At 43.3% G+C, this 12489-nt stretch overlaps 1 protein-coding gene across 1 annotated transcript in view; it reads left to right on the forward strand.

Moving 5' to 3' along the window:
* CMSS1 (cms1 ribosomal small subunit homolog) overlaps nucleotides 1-12489 on the forward strand; it is a 281437-nt gene that overhangs the window by 229654 nt on the left and 39294 nt on the right. The gene's annotated exons all lie outside the window — the stretch shown is intronic.

The following is a 12489-nucleotide window of genomic DNA, read 5'->3' on the forward strand; positions in this document are numbered from 1 at the left end:
GGACGGTCTTAGGGATACAACCGTAAAGTAACAAAGAAATTCAAATGTATTTTTTATTTTATTTGTCAGATGGCAGCACATTTCGGCATAGGACTGGCTATAGGCATATATTATTAATATTGGATTATACTGCACTAGGTATGATGATTGCTCCAGGCAGATTACTTCCTATTCCCCACCTGTGTGTATAATGAACATGGGCTGGATCGTTAATACACCTGTGCAAAGCTCAAACAGCAGTAAATGTTCCTGGATCATTTCTTATGATTAGGAGGGCGGGGAGGAAGGACTGAGAGGTGGTGCCAGCCTAATGCATATACAAATGTAAGCCCCGGCCGTTAGACACAGCGCTGTAGGATTAAAAGTTGTTTTTATGACAATAACTGCATCACCTGCCGAATGGACCCCAGGACAGATCTTGGATTAAAAGCAGCTATCCGAAGGTACAAGTGGTTTGGGGGGGGGGGGGGGGGGGGGGGACAGATTGTGGGTACAGAGTCGCTTTAAAGGGAAACTATAAGCAGGTTAGAAAACTCTTATCTGCTTAAATCTCCCTATAATGTACAGGGCGCTGAGGATGAGGGTAAGTGTCTTACCTTCATCCTTTGTGCTGTTTTGGGCTGTAGATACTTACCTTCATCCTCAGCACCCTGTGCTCAATAGGCAGATGTCTAGGAAGAATCTAACCTGTTGATAGAATCCCATAGCCAGGATGTGTTGCATAGATCCATCATATTCCGAAATTGTTCTATAAGCTGATGTAAAGCCGACATGGCATGTACATAAGATTTCAAATCTGCCACAGCAGCACAGAGCATTGTAATTGCACTACACTGGCTGTTTTTAAATGACCATGTCATAATTAAGCAGTATCCTAATATGTTCTTATGGGTGGATTCACACCTGGTGGATTTGTTGCAGATGTATGCTGTGATTCTGCAGTGTAAATACACCACAACGTCATCCACATGTAGCGGTAATATTCCACAGGGTTGGTATTTTTAGGTAAGTCCAAGAGTCGAACTGACATCAGAAACCTTCTGGATTTGGCTAAAAACACTGACCAAAATACTATGTGTGATCATAGCCTTGAAGGGGTACTCTAGTGAAACTGGTGTCAGAAAGTTATATATATTTGTAATTAACTTCTATTTAAAAATCTTTTCTTCCTATACTTACCAGCTGCTGTATGTTTTGCAGGAAGTGGTGTTTTCTTTCTGGTCTGACACAGTGCTCCCTGCTGCCACCTCTGTCTATGTCAGGAACTGTCCAGAGCAGGGGAGGTTTTCTATGGGGATTTTCTACTGCTCTGGACAGTTCCTGACATGGACAGAAGTGGCAGCAGAGAGCACTGTGTCAGACTGGAAAGAATACACCACTTCCTGCAGGGCATACAGCAGCTAATAAGTACAGGAAGACTTGAGATTTTTAAAATAAAAGTAAATTACAAATCTATATAACTTTCTGAAACCAGTTTATTCGAAAGGAAAAGCTTTTCGCTGGATAAGCCCCTTCAAAGTGGATACCAGAGTAAAGCTTCGTATAAAAACTTTTTGACAGTTTTATATCTTGAACCATGTATGACATACAGTATCTCGGCCTCAAAGTCTAAGCGTCCTTTATTCCTTCTTTTTCGCTCCACGTTTTATCTGGACGTTGCTCAAGAAGGAAATAGCGGTGGCATGTCTGCAGTGAAACCTCACACCGGCTTGTGGTGTATCATGTTCTGGAGTCTGCAGCTCCACTCAGCACCTCTCTACCAGGAATCCCATAACCCTGCTGCTTACTTGCGAGCGCTTGCATCAGGATGACTTTTTGACCACCGCTCTGGTGGAAACTCCTATACATATTTCTGCAGACGGAAAAGCGATCACAGATGCTAAACATATACCTGCCCGCTTCTTACATCCGAGCTGGAGGGGATTCAGCCAAATTACATTGTAAGCCCAAAGGTCGATCATTGTATATCTCCGGTTATGGTTTTATTATAGTAATTCTGTATGTCCCTTATCATCAGGATGACCAGCTACAACGTCTCTCCTGCTATAGAATTATTATCAGAGTTAGGCTATGTTCACACTGAGGAATAGGTAATGAATTCAAGCAGAATCTGCGCTTATTTTTACATGTATTCCGCTTGAAATTCCGCCCGAAACATATGTACAAAGCAATGTACCTTTGTGTTCAATTTACACGCAGAATGTTCAGTTGCGGATCTGCTTGACATGGACGGATTCCGCTAGAGAAATTCCATAGAAGTCATTGAGGCTTTGAGTTTCCGCTAAAATTCTGCAAAAATTCTGCTACAATTCAACAACTATTCTGCCAGAGCCGAAGAAGAGGAAAATCCTCTTTAGTTCCTCGCCTATTCCTCAATGTGAACATATCCTTAGAATTTTATTATCTACCAACATTCCCCTATGGAAGATTTTTTTCCCCCGAAAAGTTTGCAGAAATTTAGAAATAAACATTGTGCCCTATCCTATAGGTGGCGCTGTGTTTCCAATAAGACCCAGTCCCCAAACATAAAAACAAATCAAAATTTGGAGAAATTGTAAAATTTTAAGATTTTTTTTTTAGATATATACAAAAAACTTGGAGACATGTTTAAATATTAATACAAGTAAACGTTATATCCAGTTGGACAACTGAGCAGTGAGGACGTGAAGCAGCAGACAATATGCCAGCGGCCGGTAATCAGCAGGTGGGCTCCGCTCCCCGCCACAGCTGTGTGGATGATGGACAGCTCCCGCCATGTACTGTTCTTGGAAAGGCAGCTAGAGGAAAGTGCTGCTCTCGGCTTTCTTGCAGCTTTATTTAGTGAACTGTATAAACTTAGCCAAGAGCCCCGACAAACCGGGACACTCTGAACTAATGCCAAGAGGCCAAAGAAACACTGGGGATTGAGGTCATTGTAGCACAAGCCCCAGTTGTCTGACTGGCCTATAACCTACATGTAGATCTTATATATTCACCTTTGTAATCCAATAGATGAGCTAATTTCTCAAAACTTATTTTGGGTAAGATTCCATAGAATCGTGAGTCAGATTTCATTTGTTCTGTGTGACATTCTGTGATCTTCTAGGTTTTATCCTGTGCAGGGTAGGGTTCCCAGCAACAGCAGCACTGTATGGGACATGATGGACAAGGCAGGAGATGTGCGGCTGTGTAGGGGTAGTAGTAGTACAGAACATAATGGACAGGGAAGGAGATGTGCAGTGTGTAGTAGTAGTAGTAGTAGTAGTACAGTACATGATGGATAAGGCAGGAGATGTGCGGCTGTGTAGTAGTAGTAGTACAGCACAGAACATGATGGACAGGGCAGGAGATGTGCGGTGTGTAGGGATGATAGTGGTAGTAGTAGTACATGATGGATAAGGCAGGAGATGTGTGGTGTGTAGTAGTAGTAGTACAGTATGGGACATGATAGACAAGGCAGGAGATGTGCGGTGTAGGGATAGTAGTAGTAACAGTGCCGTATAAAACATGGACAAGGCAGGAGATGTGCGGCTGTGTAGGGGTAGTAGTACAGTATGTGACATGATGGATAAGGCAGTAGATGTGCGGCTGTGTAGTTGTAGTACAGTATCTGACATGATGGATAAGGCAGGAGATGTGCGGCTGTGTAGTAGTAGTAGTACAGTACAGAGCATGATGGACAAGGCAGGAGATGTGCGGTGTGTAGGGGTAGTAGTAGTAGTACAGTACAGAGCATGATGGACAAGGCAGGAGATGTGTGGTGTGTAGGGGTAGTAGTAGTTGTACAGTGTGGAACATAAAGGATAAGGCAGTAGATGTGCGGTGTGTAGGGGTAGTAGTAGTAGTACAGTACAGAACATGATGGACAAGGCAGGAGATGTGCGGCTGTGTAGGGGTAGTAGTAATAGTAGTACAGTATGGAACATGAAGGATAAGGCAGGAGATGTGCGGTGTGTAGGGGTGGTAGTAGTAGTAGTACAGTACAGAACATGATGGACAAGGCAGGAGATGTGTGGTGTGTAGGGGTAGTAGTAGTACGGTACATTATAGAACATGGATGGCACAGGTTGTGTAGGGGTAGTAGAGGTCCCTATTTTGAGAGATTCATCCAAAACAAATCTCTGGGTTCACACTACGTATATTTCAGTCAGTATTGTGGTCCTTATATTGCAACCAAAACCAGGAGTGGATTAAAAAAAAAAAAACACACAAAGGCTCTGTCCACACAATGTTGAAATTGAGTGGATGGCCGCCATATAACAGTAAATAACGGCCATTATTTCAATATAACAGCCGTTGTTTTAAAATAACAGCAAATATTTGCCATTAAATGGCGGCCATCCACTCAATTTCAACATTGTGTGAACAGAGCCTTTCTGTGTTTTTAATCCACTCCTGGTTTTGGTTGCAATATGAGGACCACAATACTGACTGAAATATACGTAGTGTGAACCCAGCCTCAAACTGTGAATTCTATTGACAATTCTGAATGAGTTCTCCACTGACTGCTTTGGAGGTAAGCTTCATGTCTGCCGGGCCTAGCACAGTGTTTCCCAATCTATGGTTCTCCAGCTGTTGCAGCTGTCAGGGCATTCTGGGAGTTGTAGTTTTGAACAGTTGGAGAGCCACATGTTGGGGATAGCTGGTCTATGTACTGTATGTGATGTACCACGTACAGGTATTACATTGGTCTACGCAGCCACAACAGGCGTAATGTACGGCCAGTCTTCTGTGGTCAGCCATCTCCAGGGATGAGGAACCAGCAGCCCTCCAGCTGACACAAAACTACAATTTCCATCATGTCTGCTCTAAGCATGATGGGAGTTGTGGTTCTTCATCCCTAGAAAGAGTTACCTAGATAAAATGAGCCCCTTCTAAAAATCCAGCTGCCTTGTGCACATGGATGATGGATTTTCCAGCCTTGTTGCTTTAGTGGCCTTTGCAGTCCGATCACAATTCGGACATACCGTAAGTGAAGACATTTCAGGAGTGTACCGCAAAGGCTCAGATATCTCTTTAAATGAATCGTCCTTCATGGAATGTATATATACGCTTACAGGCAGTGGTCGCTTTATCCGGGTGATTGACATAACAAAGTATCAGCTTGCATTTCTAGTTAATGGCGCAGTCATCTGTGACCAGGTAAACATGTAACCGGGCAGTGTTTATTCCCGAGTTGTACCCCATTATATACTGTCCATCATGGGCTGCATGTATTATATAATGTATTTACTACTATTAGCTACAACTTGATAAAAATGAATAAAGGAGAGCAAAAATTACATAGAAAACTACACTTTAAAAGCAGCATGGAATGTGCAGATTTTCAGCTTGGCTTTTATTGAATATTCCATTGATTTTGATGATGTATCCCATTAAAATCAATAGGAGATGGTTCGAAAAGGGGGTATTCTGATCTGGAACATACATTGCAGATCAGCAGGAACCATTACAGGGACTCAAACCGACCTCTAGAGCAGGGGTAGGGAACCTTGGCTCTCCAGCTGTTGCAAAACTACAACTCCTATCATACCTGGTATAGAGCTTTAGCTTTGGCTGTCCAGGCACGATGGGAGTTATAGTTTTGCAACAGCTGGAGAGCCAAGGTTCCCTACCCCTGCTCTAGAATAAGAGCCCCTTGGCCCTCTTGTGATCAGCAGGAGCAGTTGGGAAGTGGAAAACGGTTGAGCTGGCTGTTTATGCAATTTGTTTAATTTTTATTGACCTATGTGAACTAGCCCTTATAGTATTCATATGTATGCTTTTTGTATACAAATAGAGATGAGTGAACTTGCCAAATGTTTGTCGTCTTAAGAACCGAAACAATCAGCATTTGAATCCCTGAAGAAGGTGGATGCAGCCCGAGGACTGCCTTGAAAATATGGGTACGGCCGTATTCATGGTTTCAGGGGGGATTCAAATGCCAATTGTTTCTGGTTCGTCCAACCACAAACTTTCGACAAGTTCACTCATCTCTATATACAAACATATATATCAGATGTATGGCCCAATGTAATGTAACTATGCCCCATTACAGTGCTGACTAGAGATGAGCAAATTGCCCTCTTAACGAAGTGAAATGCTTGGTTTGATCAGCGCTCCGCTCATAAAGCCCACTGGCTTTCAGCACTGCTCCACCCCGTGTGCCGGGGAAAAGCTTGATCCAATCCTGGAAAACTGGGAGAAGTTTCCCAGGATTGGATCCAGCTTTTCCCAGCATCCTGGGTGGAGCAACAGGGAGGAGAGCAGCGCTGAAAGCCGGCGGACTTGATGACCTCAGCACTGATCAAACCAAGCATTACACCTCGCTTAGATGAATCGCTCATCTCTAGTGATGACCAATCTCAACGCCACATGGCTGCCATATTGTAGACATCATACACGCACAGATTCTGTATGTGGAAATAGAGCACCTCAGTGGGGGCATAAGAATAATAAAAAGTTACAGCATGTTCTTTTACATGCCTACTACCCTAAGGCTATGTTCACACTACGTACATTTCAGGCAGTATTTGGTCCTCAAGTCAGGTCCTCATAGCAACCAAAACCAGGAGTGGATTGAAAACACGGAAAGGCTCTGTTCACACAATGTTGAAATTGAGTGGATGGCCGCCATATAACAGTAAATAACGGCCATTATTTCAATATAACAGCCGTTGTTTTAAAATAACAGCAAATATTTGCCATTAAATGGCGGCCATCCACTCAATTACAACATTATGTGAACAGAGCCTTTCTGTGTTTTCAATCCATTCCTGGTTTTGGTTGCTATACAGCCTCAAAAATACCGCCTCAAATATACGTAGTGTGAACCCAGCCTAAAGGAGTATTCCCATGGCTAGAATATGCCACCACTTTATGGCCAGTGGAGGTCCAACTTTTGGAACCCCCCACCCTTCCTTTCATAACTGCAATCATCCCCTTTCAAGGGAACCTGTCATCACTTTCATGCTGCCTGAGCCACAAGTCATCGGGGTGAGAAGCCTCAAGGGACCATCTCAATGACTCGGGCAGTATGAAAGTGATGGCAAGTTCCCTCCTGAAGCTGATCTCCTTGGGTCCCTGGATCAGCTATGTGGCCTCTTCCTGCTCGCACTGAGGCCACACACACTCCCTGATCATAAAGTGATGGCATATCCTAGCAGTTTGCTATCACTTAGTTATGGAAGTATCCCTTTAAATGAAGCCTGATCCACTTTTTTTATTGGAATGGTTCTTGGGTTCAGCTGTATTTTTTTGCTTTACCCTCCTGATTACTTGTCAGGTTTTGAACACATGAGCAATATGGCCTCCATGCACTGCCATACGGGTTGCATCCACATGACTGCCGTGTACCTGAGCCTCTACATCTCACTTCTCCTCTGTGCCGCAGGCCATTGTATTGCAAGTCAGTGGGAAATGGGAGGTGGAATACTGAGCTTCTATATACAAGATTGGCACCGTTTCTAAGGAAAAAAGCAGACTTTTTTTTTATACCAGACAAGCTTCTAATTCACGCAGCATAGTCATAGCTACAATAGTAGAGGTGTTAGTACGGGGTGTTATACGTGAATGCGTCATACATGGAAGATGGGAGGAAAACAGATGGAATGTGAAATGTAACCATAAAATATCAAAAAGAAAGAAATCTGGTTCCAATGACGGACATCTTGGAGTTCTTACTTGCCATTACATACAGAACAGTCCACAGTTTCTGCATTTCTTGCTTTTTTATAGCCCTGTTCATATTGGTTTCACATCTACATTAGTTTTTCCAGTTTTCTTTTTCACCATAAAAACCTGAAATAACAGCAGTGCCAGATCTATCACACGATGTTTGTCATCAAAGTCCAACAGACCCCATTGACGTTAATGGAGTCCGTCAAGTTTCTGTCATGATGTCTGTCATTTCACTGCTACTTGAGCGATTTTACAGAATGTATGACTGATCTTAGGCAAGTAAGGTATCTTATAGCTTGCTGTGCAGTATGAGGGCGCCCGGACAGCAGTCACAGCGAGTCTCTTGTCAATCTAACCCACAACTTGACAAGTGTCGAGAGAAATTATCGGGATGATCATGGAATATCCTAAACCCAGTCCTGATATTAGACTAAATGTATAAATAGTCACTTAGAGAGTGATTGTCACTGACAGCTGGTGCAGTTCTTGGCATCTCTCGTGTTGCATGATGCTAATATTGCATCTTTATAAGAAAATGGTTGCAACCTTAGGGTATGTTCACACTGAGCAAAAGCAGTGGAATTCTTTGAGCGGAGAGCGACGGAAGCAGAGGCGCACAAGCCCTCCCATAGACACACTGTGGGACACGGAGGCAGGAGGATTTCCATCGCTTTTACTCAGTGTGAACTGGCCCTTATGGGTTGTCAATGGTCTGTTACCACCAGCTGGTCCCTTAGGCTGTGTTCACACTGCGTTAAGCTCAGTCCAGGACTAGAGATGAGCGCAACGCAAGTATGCTAGTGTCCAACTGTTCAGACTTTGAATACTGGCGGCTAAAGAAGTTTGATGCAGGCCTAGGGAGTCTGGGTAAAAATGGATACAGCCTATGGCATGCTTTGTACTTATCTCTGATCAGGACACAGATGTCTCTTTCAGTGAGCTGGATCTTATATACAGTACCATGTGGTAAGTCCTTTTTACTGTGGGACCCTATGTATAATATAATTATGCATCTGATGTACATGTCGGACACTCCCCTTATACCCTAATTCTGCCATAATACCTATATGACCCAAATACAGTAATTCTCACGTCTTAATAACTTAACCAACCTTAAAACATTAGATGTATAGGAGATAACAAAAACATGATTTATTCTTAAAGGGGTTGTACACCTAATTTTTATTCTTTCAAATCAACTGGTGCCAGAAAGTGCCAGAGATTTGTAATTTACTTCTATTAAAAAATCTCCAGTCTTCCAGTACTTATCAGTAGAGATGAGCGAACCGGCCGAGGTTCGGGTTCGTATGAACCTGAACTCTCGGCTTCTGGTTCCCGCTGTCTGCCCGCTCCGTGGAGAGGGTGGATACAACCTTGACGACCGCCTGGAAAACTGGGATATAGCCATAGGCTGTATCCCGGAGCGGACAGACAGCGGGAACCAGAAGCCGAGAGTTCAGGTTCATACGAACCCGAACCTCGGCCGGTTCGCTCATCTCTACTTATCAGCTGCTGTATGTCTTGCAGGAAGTGGTGCATTCTTTCCAGTCTGGAGAGGAGGAGAGTTTTTCTATGGGGATTTGCTGCTGCTCTGGACAGTTCCTGACATGGACAGAGGTGGCAGCAGAGAGCACTGTGTCAGACTGGAGAGAATACTTCCTGCAGGACATACAGCAGCTGATACGTACTCGAAGACAGGAAACTTTTTATTAGTAGTAAATTACAAATATATATTACTTTCTGGCACCAGTTGATTTGAAAGAAAAAAAATGTGGGTGAACAATCCCTTGAAATGTTAATAAAAGTCATAAGACATAACAACATACATTGCATAAAAAATGTGAGTAGGTGACATGTAGAAATCCTACATGTAGTATTCTCCATTTCCCACCAGCAGGACTTCTCCTGTGCTGCAGCCACATGCTGGAATGGGATACTTCAGCCAATCAGAGTCTCGCTATAGCAGACCATAGTGCAACCGGCCCAAGGATGATCAGTCCACAGTAAGTACCAGTGCTAGAGTGCCGCAATGCCAAGAATTGCAGTTCACCATATGTGGATTTTGGCTGCACAGTTTGCACAGTACGCTTTCTATAGAAAAAACAATAGAATCCCATGAATCCCTGAGCTTACTTGGGATTTACCCGTTAGCTGCACCACCATAACAGAAAGAAATACATTGCATGTCACTGGTAATTTATGGTGAAGCCGCCTGCAGTTCTTGGCACCTGCCACCCTTACCCTAATGCAGCATTACAATCATTCTTCCCCCTGTAAGTGATGCAGACCTGCTGCAGTGCTCCTATCTGTCCTCATACGCTGTGGATTACACACATCTACTTGGTACATTTAAGCCCATTATGAACATATGTCACACCTCATCCACCCCATACAGTGGATGGTAACCTAGATATGTGCATAGAAAATCAATGTACCCTGCGTCTGTGCGGCTCGTCTCACATTTCACACTCCTCTCCGGGCTAAGCTGCTGCGCTGATAGCGGTGAGTCCCTGCAGCATGTATACATTTCACTGCCAGAGCCTGCTGAAGGGCATTGCTTTTATTCAGATTATATTACCCTGTAATACATTGCTCCAGAAATAAATATTAGATATATAATATATATATATATATATATATATATATATATTATGATTATTATTTTTTAATATATATAAAACTTTTTTTAATATATGTGTATGTATATATATATATATATATATACACAAACATTACTCCTATACATGCTAACTATTAGCATTAGGCAATGCACAGAGCTCATATAATGTGGTCAGCTTGTAACCCTCCGAGCTTTCAATCTAAGCACAGTAACCTGTCCATATGTATAGTCCAAAAATGTTGCATTTCAGTACCATAATATGTGAGGTGTCTGGGAGTTGTAGTTCACCTGCAGGTGCTGCATCATTAACCCCGCAGCTCCGTACACAGCACATAGTATAATACTCATCCCGTATCATGCTCTGGCACAGAGGTAGCAGAGGTGTGTTTGACATTTGGCACCCGCCATCTTCATATTACCATGCGTTTTGCCTGTGACTGCAGGTAAACTCGGCGATTTATCAGCAATAAAGTTAAACGAATAAACCACACATACAGCTTTGCTATGTCTGCATAGTGTATGATATAAAGAGTGAACTTACCTCTATAGGAAGAGATGCCAGCTAACTTCAGATCTTGTACCAGGTGAAGAGAAAGACAAATCCATGTATACAAGTATTCAGAAGCGAGTTTTTTGCAATAATCCGTTTAACTCTTTTTTATCCCCCAGTATTGCTCTCTTATTCCCCCTATGCACTTATGGCATCAAAGTGTGGCAGCCAGCGTGTGGGTGAGAGCTGCATTGGAAAGTCACTAGGGCCCTTAGCTCTTCATTGGACCAGGCTCTAAATATAACCCACCCACTTATAGTTCCCTCTGTAGGCAGATGGCCCTGTCAAAAAGCTGACCTCGGTGCTTGGCCGTATCCACAGAGACATCCAGCCAGGAAGAGCTGCACTGTAATGGGATAAAATACAGTTAGCCATCTGTTTCTAAACAACAAACATTTCACGTCAGACCTCCATTGTTCTTCCCCGGCGTGAAGAATAAAACCGTATGACGGGTAATTATAGCATGCAGAACCTCCGCACTATTAACATGCAGCGATACCTGAGCCGCCCATGAATCACTTACAATGTGTTAATTTCCTTATCTTCCAGTATCTCTGCCAAGAATCTTCGTCTCTCGCCCGCCGGTAATGGAGGTTTTTTTTTTTTTTTTTGCGATAAATTGACCGGGACATAATGATATCAAGTAAAATTTACTGTGATTTTTCTTTTTTTGCATGTCTTTAAAATTGGATTATTATTGAATTATAGAAGGAATTAGGGACATTTAAAGGGGTACTCTGGAAAAGATGTTTTTCTTTCAAATCAACTGGTTTCAGAAAGATGTGTAGATTTGTAATTTACTTCTGTTAAAATATCTCCAGTCTTTCAGTACTTATCAGCTGCTGTATGTCCTTCAGGAAGTGGTGTATTCTTTTCAGTCTGACACACTGCTCTCTGCTGCCACCTCTGTCCAAGGCAGGAACAAGTGAGTATCTAAATTGGAGAGCCACTCTTGTTGATGGTGGTGCGATGATTGGCAGGGCAAAGAGCATACTTACCGAGCCCTGTGGACCATTCTCCCAGACAACTGAGGTCACTTGTGCACCGGGGATCTGGGAGAACGATCGCCAGGTCAAGTGAGTATATACATCGGTGGGGCCCCTCTTGTGGATGGAGGTACAGTGCTGCCTCCCACCACAAGAGAGATTGGCAGGGCAGAGAGCCCTGCCAGTAGTAGCGGATGTGAGTACTGACCGCCACAGTGGGCTGTAGTTAGGACCATTGAGGCAGGGGACGGGGCGGCGCAGGCCCCGTAACAGTCTGCTTCCTTGGTAGCTACCCCACTGTCCATGAGTGAGGGCCACAAGCTTTATTTTCCTGAATATTGATATTGTTGGGACTATTTCATAGCTGTACATTTTACTGTTTTGGATTTGTAGAGCACCCAGTTGCCGCATGGTGCATTATATTTATGGAGAATGTAGCGCAGTTGTTTTCTGCTCCACTTAATAATAATAATAATAATAATAATAATAACGTATATGTCGGCAAGTATGTGAGATGATATACCGTGTTTCCCCAAAAATAAGACATCCCCTTGTGGAGGTTTTGCTGGATTGCTAAATATAAGGCCTCCTCCCGAAAGTAAGACCTAGCAAAGTTTTTGTTTGGAAGCATGGTCGCCGAAGAGAACACTAGGGCTGGGATTCTTTTTAGCCCTCCGCCGTTGTCCCCTACCTTC

Source organism: Dendropsophus ebraccatus, chromosome 11 (genome assembly GCF_027789765.1).
Source record: "Dendropsophus ebraccatus isolate aDenEbr1 chromosome 11, aDenEbr1.pat, whole genome shotgun sequence".
Lineage (NCBI taxonomy): Eukaryota > Metazoa > Chordata > Amphibia > Anura > Hylidae > Dendropsophus > Dendropsophus ebraccatus.